This window comes from Oncorhynchus mykiss, chromosome 13 (assembly GCF_057628025.1).
Source record: "Oncorhynchus mykiss isolate SJ-2025 chromosome 13, ASM5762802v1, whole genome shotgun sequence".
In the NCBI taxonomy this organism is placed as follows: domain Eukaryota; kingdom Metazoa; phylum Chordata; class Actinopteri; order Salmoniformes; family Salmonidae; genus Oncorhynchus; species Oncorhynchus mykiss.
In genome coordinates this window covers 80103780-80121370 of record NC_143034.1, presented here as the reverse complement: position 1 = coordinate 80121370, position 17591 = coordinate 80103780, and the positions used below count along the sequence as shown (strand labels likewise).

At 41.0% G+C, this 17591-nt stretch overlaps 2 protein-coding genes across 3 annotated transcripts in view; one reads left to right on the top strand and one right to left on the bottom strand.

Moving 5' to 3' along the window:
* LOC118937847 (NLR family CARD domain-containing protein 3-like) overlaps positions 1-17591 on the top strand; it is a 527060-nt gene that overhangs the window by 309839 nt on the left and 199630 nt on the right. The window lies entirely within an intron of this gene.
* LOC118938482 (NLR family CARD domain-containing protein 3-like) overlaps positions 1-17591 on the bottom strand; it is a 201798-nt gene that overhangs the window by 78790 nt on the left and 105417 nt on the right. The window lies entirely within an intron of this gene.

Sequence of the window (17591 nt, the reverse complement as noted above, 5' to 3'; positions counted from 1 at the left end):
ACAGGTTCTAGAACAGCTTCTATCCCAGTTCTATCTGCCTGTTAAATCAGTTTCTGGACCACAGGTTCTAGAACAGCTTCTATCCCAGTTCTATCTGCCTGTTAAATCAGTTTCTGGACCACAGATTCTAGAACAGCTTCTATCCCAGTTCTATCTGCCTGTTAAATCAGTTTCTGGACCACAGATTCTAGAACAGCTTCTATCCCAGTTCTATCTGTCTGTTAAATCAGTTTCTGGACCACAGGTTCTAGAACAGCTTCTATCCCAGTTCTATCTGCCTGTTAAATCAGTTTCTGGACCACAGGTTCTAGAACAGCTTCTATCCCAGTTCTATCTGTCTGTTAAATCAGTTTCTGGACCACAGGTTCTAGAACAGCTTCTATCCCAGTTCTATCTGCCTGTTGAATTAGTTTCTGGACCATAGGTTCTAGAACAGCTTTTATCCCAGTTCTATCTGCCTGTTGAATTAGTTTCTGGGCCACAGGTTCTAGAACAGCTTCTATCCCAGTTCTATCTGCCTATCTGCACTTGTTTTATACTGTTTTAGATGGATCCTCTGTTTATCATCTTGTTTTATACTGTTTTAGATGGATCCTCTGTTTATCATCTTGTTTTAGATGGATCCTCTGTTTATCATCTTGTTTTATACTGTTTTAGATGGATCCTTTGTTTATCATCTTGTTTTAGATGGATCCTCTGTTTATCATCTTGTTTTATACTGTTTTAGATGGATCCTCTGTTTAAACACTTAAACTCTTACAATAACATATTTTTTGGAAAAAAAACAAATTGTACAATTACGCTCCATAGTTGTTCAAGTATGTATGGAAATATTGTACTTTTCATAATAAAACTACTTGAAACAAGAAAAGGCATTGTTCATTGTGAAAATAAATTCGTTATTGATTCTTCATTGCTTTTCCAGTCGCAGGTTGATGTTTGTCATGAATCTTTACCTGGAGGCAGAACTGTGTGATTTCCTCTAGATATGCCAGCTGCAAAATCAGAATTGGCTGTGAAAAAATAATGTTGTTTTATGGTTATAATTTAAGAGAAGGATGAGCAGTGTGGTTAGGGTCAAGGTTAGGATTAAAATCTGATTTTATTACTTTGTGCCTGTGCCAGCTAGTGACCACTTTGCTGATCTGCCTCCAGGGCAAGATTCATGACAATAAATACCAACCTGCCTCCCAGTCATCCCCTCCTTATCTTTACAAGGCTGCAGAACATGCAAGCTAGTGATGTGGGGGTTCTCTCATAACCCTCAGTCCCCAGGTGGGTAGATGGCAGGTTGAATAAAGAGAAGCTAGTGATGTGGGGGTTCTCTCATAACCCTCAGCCCCCAGGTGGGTAGATGGCAGGTTGTATAAAGAGAGGTTAGTGATGTGGGGGTTCTCTCATAACCCTCAGTCCCCAGGTGGGTAGATGGCAGGTTGAATAAAGAGAAAACAATAGGTTACATAACAAAATCCATGAATGTATAAAACATTAAGGACACCTTTCTTTCCATGACAGACTGACCAGGTGAATCCAGGTGAAAGCTATGATTCCTTATTTGTCAATTGTAGATGAAAGGGAGGAGAAAGGTGAACTTTTTATGGCTGCAGGGGCAGTATTGAGTAGCTTGGATGAAAAGGTGCCCATTGTAAACAGCTCCTCAGTCTCAGTTGCTAATATATGCATTATATTATTGTTATTGGATAGAAAACACTCTAAAGTTTCCAAAACGGTCAAAATATTGTCTGTGAGTTATACAGAACTGATATTGCAGTAGAAACCCTGAGGAAAATCTAAACAGGAAGTGGCTTCTATTTTCCAAAGCCTCCCTTTGCTCCATTGTTATGGATATGAACCGGTTTCCTTTTCCTATCGCTTCCCCAAAGCTGTCAACAGTCTTCATACATAGTTTCAGGCTTTTATTTTGAAAAATGTTGTGTAACTGGGAGTCTCGTGAGTGAACATCCGAAGATCATCTAAGGTAAATTTTTAATTTGATTGCTTTTCTGATTTTCGTGATCGATCTACCTGATGCTAACTGTACTTAATGTTTTATCGTGCGATCGATAAACTTACACAAACGCTGGGATTGCTTTCGCTGTATAATTTCAAAATCTGACACGACAGGTGGATTAACAAAAGGCTAAGCTGTGTTTTCCTATATTGCACTTGTGATTTCATTAATATAAATATTTATAGTAATATTTATTGTACGTAGCGCTATGCTATTCAGCGGTTGTTGATGACACTTATCCCGATATCGGGATTGCAGCCATAAAAAGTTAATGCAACCGCTGTGTCAGATTTCAAAAAAACTTTACGGAAAAAGCAAACCATGCAATAATCTGAGACGGCGCTCAGATATAAACAACATTTCTCCGCCATGTTGGAGTCAACAGAAATACGAAATTACATCATAAATATTCCCTTACCTTTGATGATCTTCATCATAATGCACTCACAGGAATCCTAGTTCCACAATAAATTGTTTGTTTTTTCGATAATGGCCATTAAGTATGTACAAGTAGCTACTTTTGCTACACATGTCCAAACGCTTGCACAGGTCCAGGCGAAAACTTCATAGAGTTATATTACTGGTCGACTAAACTTCTCAAACTAAGTAGAGAATCAATCTTCAAGATGTTGTTATCATAAATATTCAATAACGTTCCAACCGGAGAATTCCTTTGTGTCTACAGAAGTAAGGCGATATCATGTGGAATGCGCATGACCAGGAACTGGCTCTCTGCCAGACCACTGACTCAAACACCTCCCATCCAGCCCCACATCACAGTAGAGGCTTCATTCAATGTTCTACAGACTGTTGACATCTAGTGGAAGGTGTAGGCAGTGCAAACAGATCCATATCTTACTGGGATTTGAATAGGCGATGAGTTGAAAATCGACCAGCCTCAGAATACTCACTTCCTGTTTGGATTTTTTCTCAGGTGTTTGCCTGCAATATAGGTTCTGTTATAGTCACAGACATCATTCAAACAGGTTTAGAAACGTCAGAGTGTTTTATATCCAATAGTAATAATAATATGCATATATTAGCATCTGGGACAGAGTACGAGGCAGTTCACTCTGGGCACGCTATTCATCCAAAGTGAAAATGCTGCCCCCTATCCTAGAGAAGTTTTAAAGAAGGATTTTTAAGCCTGTAGACAATTGAGACATGGATTGTGTATGTGTGTCATTCAGAGGGTGAATGAGCAAGACAAAAGTTTTAAGTGCCTTTGAACAGGGTATGGTATTAGGTGCCAGGCGCACTGGTTTGTGTCAAGAACTGCAACACTGCTGGGTTTTTCACGCTCATGTTCCACCACCCAAAGGACATCCAGCCAACTTGACAACTGTGGGAAGCATTGGAGTCAACATGTGTCATCATCCCTGCGGAACTCAATGTTAAGAATGTGTCCTTAATTTCTAGTCCACTCAGTGTATAACCTACAGGCTACACTGCTCAGTTAGAGTAATATCTAGTCCACTCAGTGTATAACCTATAGACTACACTGCTCAGTTAGAGTAATATCTAGTCCACTCAGTGTATAACCTATAGACTACATTGCTCAGTTAGAGGCCGTCTGTTAAGGTGCCTCTTTATCAGCATCATAAAAGCTGATAGTTTTTCAACCACATCAAATATCCATCCAAGTCAAACTGAAATCTTATCAGAAACATGTTGGGCTTTTTACAATGAAGATTGGCCACTAGATTATTACCAGTTTATATTCATAACTAAAACATCCCCTCATTTTAACATTCTGTCATAAAGAACACATTCTAACATTCTGTCATAAAGAACACATTCTAACATTCTGTCATAAAGAACACATTCTAACATTCTGTCATAAAGAACACATTCTAACATTCTGTCATAAAGAACACATTCTAACATTCTGTCATAAAGAACACATTCTAACATTCTGTCATAAAGAACACATTCTAACATTATGTCATAAAGAACACATTCTAACATTCTGTCATAAAGAACACATTCTAACATTCTGTCATAAAGAACACATTCTAACATTCTGTCATAAAGAACACATTCTAACATTCTGTCATAAACAACCTATTCTAACATTATGTCATAAAGAACACATTCTAACATTCTGTCATAAAGAACACATTCTAACATTCTGTCATAAAGAACACATTCTAACATTCTGTTATAAAGAACACATTCTAACATTCTGTCATAAAGAACACATTCTAACATTCTGTCATAAAGAACACAATCTAACATTCTGTTATAAAGAACACATTCTAACATTCTGTCATAAAGAACACATTCTAACATTCTGTCATAAAGAACACATTCCAACATTCTGTCATAAAGAACACATTCTAACATTCTGTCATAAAGAACACATTCTAACATTCTGTCATAAAGAACACATTCTAACATTCTGTTATAAAGAACACATTCTAACATTCTGTCATAAAGAACACATTCTAACATTCTGTCATAAAGAACACAATCTAACATTCTGTTATAAAGAACACATTCTAACATTCTGTCATAAAGAACACATTCTAACATTCTGTCATAAAGAACACATTCTAACATTCTGTCATAAAGAACACATTCTAACATTCTGTTATAAAGAACACATTCTAACATTCTGTCATAAAGAACACATTCTAACATTCTGTCATAAAGAACACAATCTAACATTCTGTTATAAAGAACACATTCTAAAATTCTGTCATAAAGAACACATTCTAACATTCTGTCATAAAGAACACATTCTAACATTCTGTCATAAAGAACACATTCTAACATTCTGTCATAAAGAACACATTCTAACATTCTGTCATAAAGAACACATTCTAACATTCTGTCATAAAGAACACATTCTAACATTCTGTCATAAAGAACACATTCTAACATTCTGTCATAAAGAACACATTCTAACATTCTGTCATAAAGAACACATTCTAACATTCTGTCATAAAGAACACATTCTAACATTCTGTCATAAAGAACACATTCTAACATTATGTCATAAAGAACACATTCTAACATTCTGTCATAAAGAACACATTCAAATTAGTAACTCAAATAAAAAAACTGTTTTCCATTTCAAAAGGTGAAATAAAGAAATGACTATAATAAGAGCATATTAAGTACCAAATAACATTTGTGACAATTTGTGGAAATAGGAAGACAAATGTGAATAACTGTTGTTATCAACAACAGTGATATTTGAGGTGTAACACTGGAAGACATGAGGTCTCCCATATTCTCCAGTAAAACATTAACAGACACTATAGTTTTGGTTCTAATACAAGGTATTAAGTGCCGTTACCAATTAAAAGGCACAAAAACCATAACTATTATCTGGGGAAGTGGGTATCAATACCATAACTATTCTCTGGGGAAGTGGGTATCAATACCATAACTATTCTCTGGGGAAGTGGGTATCAATACCATAACTTTTCTCTGGGGAGGTGGGTATTAATACCATAACTATTCTCTGGGGAAGTGGTTATCAATATCATAACTATTTTCTGGGGAAGTGGGTATCAATACCTTGGAAAACAGTTAATAAAAGACTTAGAGCTGGGAGTGAAGAAGATATAAACCCTCTGGACACCGTCAGGAGAGGTTTCAGAATAATAACTACTGAAATGGAGAAAGAAGGACCAGATTCTCCCTGTAAAGTGGGACTAGAGGAAGATAGAAACACCCTGGACACCGTCAGGAGAGGTTTCAGAATAATAACTACTGAAATGGAGACAGAAGGACCAGATTCACCATGTAAAGTGGGACTAGAGGAAGATAGAAACACCCTGGACACCGTCAGGAGAGGTTTCAGAATAATAACTACTGAAATGGAGACAGAAGGACCAGATTCTCCCTGTAAAGTGGGACTAGAGGAAGAGATAAACCTCCTGGACACCGTCAGGAGAGGTTTCAGAATAATAACTACTGAAATGGAGACAGAAGGACCAGATTCTCCCTGTAAAGTGGGACTAGAGGAAGATAGAAACACCCTGGACACCGTCAGGAGAGGTTTCAGAATAATAACTACTGAAATGGAGACAGAAGGACCAGATTCTCCCTGTAAAGTGGGACTAGAGGAAGATAGAAACACCCTGGACACCGTCAGGAGAGGTTTCAGAATAATAACTACTGAAATGGAGACAGAAGGACCAGATTCTCCCTGTAAAGTGGGACTAGAGGAAGAGATAAACCTCCTGGACACCGTCAGGAGAGGTTTCAGAATAATAACTACTGAAATGGAGACAGAAGGACCAGATTCTCCCTGTAAAGTGGGACTAGAGGAAGATAGAAACACCCTGGACACCGTCAGGAGAGGTTTCAGAATAATAACTACTGAAATGGAGACAGAAGGACCAGATTCTCCCTGTAAAGTGGGACTAGAGGAAGATAGAAACACCCTGGACACCGTCAGGAGAGGTTTCAGAATAATAACTACTGAAATGGAGACAGAAGGACCAGATTCTCCCTGTAAAGTGGGACTAGAGGAAGAGATAAACCTCCTGGACACCGTCAGGAGAGGTTTCAGAATAATAACTACTGAAATGGAGACAGAAGGACCAGATTCTCCCTGTAAAGTGGGACTAGAGGAAGATAGAAACACCCTGGACACCGTCAGGAGAGGTTTCAGAATAATAACTACTGAAATGGAGACAGAAGGACCAGATTCTCCCTGTAAAGTGGGACTAGAGGAAGATAGAAACACCCTGGACACCGTCAGGAGAGGTTTCAGAATAATAACTACTGAAATGGAGACAGAAGGACCAGATTCTCCCTGTAAAGTGGGACTAGAGGAAGATATAAACACCCTGGACACCGTCAGGAGAGGTTTCAGAATAATAACTACTGAAATGGAGACAGACGGACCAGATTCTCCCTGTAAAGTGGGACTAGAGGAAGAGAAGTTTAATTAAGCCATAGAGGTGCTGAAAGAGGAGCTCCAGCATTCTACTAATTTGGCTCCAATATGGGAACAATGTATCAAACTGGATCAAACTGGTCATCATTTTGGAGGGTAAGTGTTGGGTTAGGGTTGGGTTGGGTTAGGGTTGGTTTAGGGTTGGGTTAGGGTAAGTGTTGGGTTAGGGTTAGGGTTGGGTTAGGGTTGGTTTAGGGTTAGGGTTGGTTTAGGGTTGGGTTAGGGTAAGTGTTGGGTTAGGGTTGGGTTGGGGTTGGTTTAGGGTAAGTGTTGGGTTAGGGTTGGGTTGGGGTTGGTTTAGGTTTGGGTTAGGGTAAGTGTTGGGTTAGGGTTGGGTTAGGTTTTTTTTAGGGTTGGGTTAGGGTAAGTGTTGGGTTAGGGTTGGGTTGGGTTAGGGTTGGTTTAGGGTTGGGTTAGGGTAAGTGTTGGGTTAGGGTTAGGGTTGGGTTAGGGTTGGTTTAGGGTTAGGGTTGGTTTAGGGTTGGGTTAGGGTAAGTGTTGGGTTAGGGTTGGGTTGGGGTTGGTTTAGGGTAAGTGTTGGGTTAGGGTTGGGTTGGGGTTGGTTTAGGGTTGGGTTAGGGTAAGTGTTGGGTTAGGGTTGGGTTAGGGTTTTTTTAGGGTTGGGTTAGGGTAAGTGTTGGGTTAGGGTTGGGTTGGGGTTGGTTTAGGGTTAGGGTTAGGTTTTGAATTTGAGTAGGGTTAAAAAGAGACTGATTTGTCTTGTGATGCACAGGTCTATTGTTGTGTTCCCCTCCAATCTGAATACATTATATTGTTAAAATACACTAGACTGACTCCTAAAAACCTTAACAAACGTAAGTAGGTTCATATTGCTTCTAAAAATGATAGTCTGAGTGGTTATCTAGGACCATGAAGGGACTAAGATGTTAAAATATACAAGGGGTCAAGGGATAGATGCTTTATTAGTACATAAACCAACACAGTTAAAAGCCCATATATCTATAAAAGTGCTATAAGATCAAGTGCTGAGTTGTTAAAACAAATTCAAACACATAAAAACGAAAGGAATAAAACTATTATAAATAAGCATGCATCTGTTAAATATAATAAAAGCCACACAAACTTTATTTATTGTGTTTATTGTTTTATGGTGCATCCTTCTTCCAACTCCTTGAGAACTCTGTAAACAAGTGCTATGTCCTTCAATTGATCCTATCGTACCAGTTAAAAACGCTCATTCAGACCGCTAGGTGTAATTGATCCTATCGTACCAATTAAAAACGCTCATTCAGACTGCTAGGTGTAATTGATCCTATCTTACCAGTTAAAACGCTCATTCAGACCGCTAGGTGTTATTGATCCTATCTTACCAGTTAAAACGCTCATTCAGACCGCTAGGTGTAATTGATCCTATCTTACCAGTTAAAACGCTCATTCAGACCGCTAGGTGTAATTGATCCTATCTTACCAGTTAAAACACTCATTCAGACCGCTAGGTGTAATTGATCCTATCTTACCAGTTAAAAATGCTCATTCAGACCGCTAGGTGTAATTGATCCTATCGTACCAGTTAAAAACGCTCATTCAGACCGCTAGGTGTAATTGATCCTATCGTACCAGTTAAAAACGCTCATTCAGACCGCTAGGTGTAATTGATCCTATCTTACCAGTTAAAAACGCTCATTCAGACCGCTAGGTGTAATTGATCCTATCGTACCAGTTAAAAACGCTCATTCAGACCGCTAGGTGTAATTGTTTGTAGGTCTCTTATCCACCTACGTTCCACTGCTTTTCACAGCCCACTGGTCCACCCAGAACACGACTGTAATCCTGATATATGGAGGTAAGTGATGGGGTGATCCTGGAAATGAGTCACTAGTTCTGTTTGTAAATGGGCCCGTTTGATGTCGTATAGATGTTGTTTAAGTCTATTTTCTATTGTATACTGGGTTTCCCCAATGTAGTGTTTTTTTGCAAAATGTGCAAGTGATTATATACATGACATTTGGAGTGTAGAGTGAAATGCAGTCTAAAACTGGAGTGGAGGTCTTGCTGTATGAATTTGAAATGAATTGTCTTGGTCTGAAGTGGGCCGTGTAGGGTTTGGGTGGTTGTGGGGGCTTGGTACTGTATTTAGAGGATGTCTTTGAGGCTCTTATTCCTCCTAAATGCTGAGATTATTCTATTTGGCTGGAGGGGTGTGTGTGCCTGTTGGGTGATGGGAAAATTGTGTTTGAACGCCTGATGTAACGGTCTGATACTATGTGAGAATGTAGTAACTAGGAGGATGAGGATTGTCTGCTGCTCGGAAGGGGAATGAGAGGAGGAAAGAAGATTGTGGTTCCGAGGGGGGTCAATTTCCAAATCTGTTGTTCTAGGAGGCGTAAGGTTAGGGGTAGGGTTATGATTAGGATTAGGGGTGGGGTTAGTGTTAGTGGTGGGGTTAGGGTTAGCGGTGGGGTTAAGGGTGGGGTTATGGTTAGGGTTAGAGTTAGGATTAGGTTTAGTGGTGGGGTTAGGGTTAGAGGTGGGGTTAGGGGTGGGGTTAAGGTTAGGGTTAGAGTTAGGGTTAGCGGTGGGGTTACGGTTAAGGTTAGGGGTGGGGTTAGCGTTAGGGGTTGGGTTATGGATATGGACAGGAGCAGGATACCAACCCAAATTAGGGTAAGTTTTAAGGTTAGGGTTGTGGTCAGGGTTGAAATCAGGGGAAGGGGAGGATTTGGAAATGTCTCCGGAACCTATGTAATGGAGGTTGGGGTCCAAAAGAGTGATTGACAGACTTGTGTGATGTGAGTGTGTAGGTTGAATGGGAGAGAGGGCCCCCAAGGTGCTGTTTTTTATGGTTCTGAGATATCGTTTAGAGTGTCCTCTCTGTCTGAGTGCATGAAATAATGTTTGAATTGCTTTTCCCAGGTCCTGTTTGCAGGAGGAAATCCTAAGAAACCGTATAATTTGTGATTTAACAATGCCTCTAAATGTATGTTTGGGGTGATGTTAAGGGAATTTTTATCAATAATGACTAATTATGTATACATTTCAATCAGGACTGACTAATCAGAATACTATTATGTTACTGTATAGATGTATGAATTTTCTTTTAACCTTAGTACTGAATATAATGTGTGTAAATATAATCAAGAATTAGAACAATGACTGTCTGTTCCTTGGTAGAAATGAATGAACTTATAGCCAGACTGGCTAGAATGCTTATCTACACAGGCAGACCTTGGCTCAGATCATAAATAATCTAAGTCTTGAGAACCATACAGACATTGTACTGGAGCGGAGATGAGACGGGGTAGTACGAAAACTAATGACGTCATTTTCAGTTTATAATCTGTGGTAAACTGTATCATGTTCAGTACTCTCGAGAATAAACGCTGCTGATAGATTTTGAGACTGGTCTCTGTCTATTTCATGCAAATAAGAGTCTTACAAATTCTTAGAAATTGACAGAGTGTTTAATTTTAATTGGGTATTAAAACATATAGGATTTTAATTCCTGTAACAGGTGATAACTGTGTTTGTGGAGTAAAGCATGTGTATCTGTTGGTTTGAAATAAACTTTAGTGAATATTGTTTTTTGAGACTGATTTATGTGATTAAAGAAAACTGTAGTATCCAAGAAGTGTACTTCACATGGATCTATTATGTATTTAACCTTAATGGATGGGTGGTGACTGTTGAGAATGCTAATGAATTCAGTGAATAGTTGGATATCATGAGGCCAGGCTCCTATAATGTCGTCTAGAAGTCTGTAATAGAATGTAGGTTGATGTGGGCACTTGGCCAATGCCTCTCTCTCCCATTCAGCCATGTAAATGTTTGCATATGCCGGGGCAAATTTCTTGCCCATAGCTGTTCCCTCCACCTGTAAGTAGTGCTTATCATTGAATATAAAGTCATTGTGTGTGAGGCTGATTTCTAATAATTGTAGTATTTCATTGTCTGGTCTATTGATATCTGGGTGTGCATGGAAAATATTTCTGACCGTCTGTACTCCTGTTGCTGTATTTATGTTAGTGTATAAGCTATCAATGTCTATAGTGAATATATATGTTTGGGAGGGAACTACTATGGGCTTGATCTTCTCAAGAAAGTGATAAGTGTCTCTGAGGTAGCTGGGGTGTCTAGTGGAGAGAGGGTTGATATAATGATCTATATAGATAGTGGGCTATGTTGTATTATTCTCTATTACAGTCTCCTACGATTGTCCTGCCAGGAGGAACTTCATGGGGAATAGTCCAGGTTTCTGGTTCTTTATGAATGTTGCAAATCAGGTAAAACAGTCTAGGTGGTGGAGTGTCTGGTCCAAATAGAAAGTCTGGTTGTTTTTTCGTGATGTGCCGTTTTTCATAAAGTGTTTGTATGATTCTACGTCATTTAGTCTGGGTCTGTGGTTGTAGGCTGTTTCCTATTGGTACATAATACTTGGTGTTGGATAACTGTCTATTTGCCTCGTATATGTATTGATGTTTATCTAGGATCACTGTTTTAGATCCCTTATCTGCCGGTTTCAATATTATGTGAGGGTTGTTTATAAGTTATTTTATGGCTTGTCTTTCGATGCGGGTGATGTTGTTCTCTCTATCTGCCTGGGTGTGATAGTTGTGAAGGGTGTCTTGGTCGGTTCTGATTAGGTTCTTTACCCTCCTATCTATCTGGGACAGTTTGGGTTCCCAGATTGAAGGAAGGGTGAATGGTAAATGGGTGTCATTTGTCTGATAGTCAAAGTAGTCTAGAAGTTTAAGTCATCTATGATATTTATGTGTGTCCCTATGAAGTTCTTCCCAGTCAAATTTACCAGGGCGGGGAATGAAAGACAACCCCCTCTCCAAAAGTTGTGTCTGTGCTGTTGTGAGTTGAAAAGACTTGGATAAATTCATGATGTTTGATGAGAGGGGGTCAACTACCCCCTCTGCTGGGTAATCTAAGAAAGCAACTGGGGGAGGAAAGGGGGGAGAGAGTACAGGGGGTTGGGGGGAAAAGAAGGGTGTGGTGTGGCTAGGTGGGTCCAAATTGTGGGTAGAGCCTATTCTAAATTTAGCTGCTCACACAAATTCTTAAAAATGAGGTCTGTTGTGGTTGTTGTCCAGTGTATCAGGTCTGTTGTTGTGTGGAATTCATCATGGGGTATCTCCAAGAGAAATGGGCCATGTGTGGTGATCTAACCGTTAATGACCGTTAACCGTCTCTTCCAAGATCGCATAGCAGTTCAGACGTCTTTTGTCCTCGTCTTATCGTGTCCTGTATATAGATATATATATATTTACAACTTTTTTCACATACGTTTTATTTTTATTTTCCATCAACTCATCTTCTAAACACTCTCCTGCAATCCGCCTCACCAATTTATATTTATAAAAAAAGCATTATTTACCTCAGATCTGTAATCCTCCAAGAAGCTAGCCAGAAACTCCAAGAAGCTAGCCAGAAACTAGCCAGAAGCTAGCCAGGAGCTAGCCCAGAAGCTAATCAGAAGCTAGTTAGCTTCTTTACTGGCAAATCGTTAGTATTCAGCTAACCACGGTTTGTGGTCATCAGCTATCCTTTAGCTCGAAAATCTATCGAAAATCTATCGCCAGTTTTGTACGGCGCAGCGCGGCTCGGAACGGAACATACCGGACCAATTTTTCTCTTCATGTCCCTGGATTTCAACTGCTCTCTGGACATTCATACCCGGATCTCACAGCTAGCTAGCTGCTATCCGTGTGACTGTCGGCTTTCGTCGATTCCGGAGCAAACATCGATTGTTCCGGTGCTAACCAGCTCCGGGAGTTCCATCATTCACTCATGGGCTGCAGTCATCTATCCGGACCCGTTTTACTGCCTACGTGGAGCCCCACCGGGCCTTCACAACTGGACTGCCAACGTTATCTACCTGAAGGAGTTCCGGCTGGCTCCTCTGTCGCGACGTTACCTGAACGCCCATCTGCGGCCCACTAACCGTTAGCTGTCTTACCGGCTGTTATCTGAATAGACTATCGGACAATTTATTTATTTTTATTATTATTATGTTTTCTTCTCGGGCCTCTATAACTATATCTATTGTTCTTATTTTTGTTGTTGTTGTGTGATTTGGATTAATCCCCTCTACCACACGGAACCCCACTAATCTACTGACCGAACGCAAGAGGTGGCTAACAACATACCTCCATCATATGCTAGCTTGCTACCGATGGCCTGGCTAGCTGTCTAAATCGCCGTGACCCTCAACCAACCTCTCCACTCACTGGACCCTTTTGATCACTCGACTAAGCATGCCTCTCCTTAATGTCAATATGTCTTGTCCATTGCTGTTCTGGTTAGTGTTTATTGGCTTATTTCACTGTAGAGCCTCTAGTCCTGCTCACTATACCTTATCCAACCTATTAGTTCCACCACCCACACATGCAATGACATCTCCTGGTTTCAATGATGTTTCTAGAGACAATATCTCTCTCTTCATCACTCAATACCTAGGTTTACCTCCACTGTATTCACATCCTACCTTACCTTTGTCTGTACATTATACCTTGATGCTATTTTATCGCCCCCAGAAACCTCCTTTTACTCTCTGTTCCAGACGTTCTAGACGACCAATTCTTATTGCTTTTAGCCGCACCCTTATTCTACTCCTCCTATGTTCCTCTGGCGATGTAGAGGTGAATCCAGGCCCTGCAGTGCCTAGCTCCACTCCTATTCCCCAGGCGCTCTCTTTTGACAACTTCTGTAACCGTAATAGCCTTGGTTTCATGCATGTTAACATTAGAAGCCTCCTCCCTAAGTTTGTTCTATTCACTGCTTTAGCACACTCTGCCAACCCGGATGTTCTAGCTGTGTCTGAATCCTGGCTTAGGAAGACCACCAAAAATTCAGACATTTTAATTCCAAACTACAACATTTTCAGACAAGATAGAACTGCCAAAGGGGGCGGTGTTGCAATCTACTGCAAAGATAGCCTGCTGAGTTCTGTCCTACTATCCAGGTCTGTACCCAAACAATTTGAACTTCTACTTTTAAAAATCCACCTCTCTAAAAACAAGTCTCTCACCGTTGCCGCCTGCTATAGACCCCCCTCTGCCCCCAGCTGTGCTCTGGACACCATATGTGAACTGATTGCCCCCCATCTATCTTCAGAGCTCTTGCTGCTAGGCGACCTAAACTGGAACATGCGGGCATGGCAGATTTATGCCCCCTTTGGAGAAATTGGGTACCCCTAGTAAACTGAAAAAAAAATTCTCAAAAATGGCTAATATATGCATATAATAATTATTATTGGATAGAAAACACTCTAAAGCTTCTAAAACCGTTGGAATTATGTCTGTAAGTATAGCAGAACTCACAGGGCATGCATTCTTCCAAACTAGTTTTTGTGGTCATGAAAGTTGGAGCAACTTTGACGTCATCGCCCCCACCCTTCCCGACCACTTATGGATCTGGGGACACTTTCCATCTCTTCCACTAGATGTCCTCTTTCTGTAGAGCGTTCAATCGTTCAAATCGCGAGAGAATTGGCCCTATGGGAGTGATTTGAGTAAGTGCCGCGAGAAAAAAACCTGTGCGTTAGGGCGCGAATTGGTCACAGCCATTCCTTTGTTCCAGCACTCCTGGGAAGAGCAAACGATGCCCGGTTGAATTGAAATTTGTTTTGTGTGTTAAAAACATCATAAAGCTTGCTTCTGCACTTAGTTTGACCTGTTTAGTCGACATATAATATGTAATTTTGAAGTTTTGATGCGCAACGTTTCCGGACCAGAGGACGTTTTGGGTGCATTTCAGCTGATGTTATTAGCTGTAGCTAATACAAAGACGCAAGACTTGAAACCAAACGATGTATTGGGTAAGTATGAACCCTTCCAGAACATTCTGAACGAAGGTTCAGGTTTTAACACCCCAGCCATCCTACAATCTAAACTTGATGCCCTCAATCTCACACAAATTATCAATGAACCTACCAGGTACCTCCCCAAAGCCTTAAACACGGGCACCCTCATAGATATCATCCTAACCAACTTCCCCTCTAAATACACCTCTGCTGTCTTCAACCAAGATCTCAGCGATCACTGCCTCATTGCCTGCATCCGTAATGGGTCAGCGGTCAAACGACCTCCTCTCATCACTGTAAAACGCTCCCTGAAACACTTCAGCAAGCAAGCCTTTCTAATCGACCTGGCCGGGGTATCCTGGAAGGATATTGACCTCATCCCGTCAGTAGAGGATGCCTGGATATTTTTTTTAAATGCCTTCCTAACCATCTTAAATAAACATGCCCCATTCAAGAAATTTAGAACCAGGAACAGATATAGCCCTTGGTTCTCCCCAGACCTGACTGCCCTTAACCAACACAAAAACATCCTATGGCGTTCTGCATTAGCATCGAACAGCCCCCGTGATATGCAGCTGTTCAGGGAAGCTAGAAACCATTATACACAGGCAGTTAGAAAAGCCAAGGCTAGCTTTTTCAAGCAGAAATTTGCTTCTTGCAACACTAACTCAAAAAAGTTCTGGGACACTGTAAAGTCCATGGAGAATAAGAACACCTCCTCCCAGCTGCCCACTGCACTGAAGATAGGAAACACTGTCACCACTGATAAATCCACCATAATTGAAAATTTCAATAAGCATTTTTCTACTGCTGGCCATGCTTTCCACCTGGCTACTCCTACCCCTGTCAACAGCACTGCACCCCCAACAGCAACTCACCCAAGCCTTCCCCATTTCTCCTTCTCCCAAATCCATTCAGCTGATGTTCTGAAAGAGCTGCAAAATCTGGACCCCTACAAATCAGCCGGGCTAGACAATCTGGACCCTTTCTTTCTAAAATTATCTGCCGAAATTGTTGCCACCCCTATTACTAGCCTGTTCAACCTCTCTTTCGTGTCGTCTGAGATTCCCAAAGATTGGAAAGCAGCTGCGGTCATCCCCCTCTTCAAAGGGGGGGACACTCTTGACCCAAACTGCTACAGACCTATATCTATCCTACCATGCCTTTCTAAGGTCTTCGAAAGCCAAGTCAACAAACAGATTACCGACCATTTCGAATCTCACCATACCTTCTCTGCTATGCAATCTGGTTTCAGAGCTGGTCATGGGTGCACCTCAGCCACGCTCAAGGTCCTAAACGATATCTTAACCGCCATCGATAAGAAACATTACTGTGCAGCCGTATTCATTGATCTGGCCAAGGCTTTCGACTCTGTCAATCACCACATCCTCATCGGCAGACTCAACAGCCTTGGTTTCTCAAATGATTGCCTCGCCTGGTTCACCAACTACTTCTCTGATAGAGTTCAGTGTGTCAAATCGGAGGGTCTGTTGTCCGGACCTCTGGCAGTCTCTATGGGGGTGCCACAGGGTTCAATTCTTGGACCGACTCTCTTCTCTGTATACATCAATGAGGTCGCTCTTGCTGCTGGTGAGTCTCTGATCCACCTCTACGCAGACGACACCATTCTGTATACTTCCGGCCCTTCTTTGGACACTGTGTTAACAACCCTCCAGGCAAGCTTCAATGCCATACAACTCTCCTTCCGTGGCCTCCAATTGCTCTTAAATGCAAGTAAAACTAAATGCATGCTCTTCAACCGATCGCTACCTGCACCTACCCGCCTGTCCAACATCACTACTCTGGACGGCTCTGACGGCTCTGACAAATACTTAGGTGTCTGGTTAGACTGTAAACTCTCCTTCCAGACCCAAACATCTCCAATCCAAAGTTAAATCTAGAATTGGCTTCCTATTTCGCAACAAAGCATCCTTCACTCATGCTGCCAAACATACCCTTGTAAAACTGACAATCCTACCAATCCTCGACTTTGGCGATGTCATTTACAAAATAGCCTCCAATACCCTACTCAACAAATTGGATGCAGTCTATCACAGTGCAATCCGTTTTGTCACCAAAGCCCCATATACTACTCACCATTGCGACCTGTACGCTCTCGTTGGCTGGCCTTCGCTTCATACTCGTCGCCAAACCCACTGGCTCCATGTCATCTACAAGACCCTGCTAGGTAAAGTCCCCCCTTATCTCAGCTCGCTGGTCACCATAGCATCTCCCACCTGTAGCACACGCTCTAGCAGGTATATCTCTCTAGTCACCCCCAAAACCAATTATTTCTTTGGCCGCCTCTCTTTCCAGTTATCTGCTGCCAATGACTGGAACGAACTACAAAAATCTCTGAAACTGGAAACACTTATCTCCCTCACTAGCTTTAAGCACCAACTGTCAGAGCAGCTCACAGATTACTGCACCTGTACATAGCCCTATAATTTAGCCCTAACAACTACCTCTTTCCCAACTGTATTTAATTTATTTATTTATTTTGCTCCTTTGCACCCCATTATTTTTATTTCTACTTTGCACATTCTTCCATTGCAAAACTACCATTCCAGTGTTTTACTTGCTATATTGTATTTACCTTGCCACCATGGCCTTTTTTGCCTTTACCTCCCTTCTCACCTAATTTGCTCACATTGTATATAGACTTGTTTATACTGTATTATTGACTGTATGTTTGTTTTACTCCATGTGTAACTCTGTGTCGTTGTATCTGTGGAACTGCTTTGCTTTATCTTGACCAGGTCGCAATTGTAAATGAGAACTTGTTCTCAACTTGCCTACCTGGTTAAATAAAGGTAAAATAAATAAATAAATAAAATGACTGAGGTTTCGTTTTCGAACTAGTGAAAGGAGGTGTGAGTGGTTAATAATGGGGA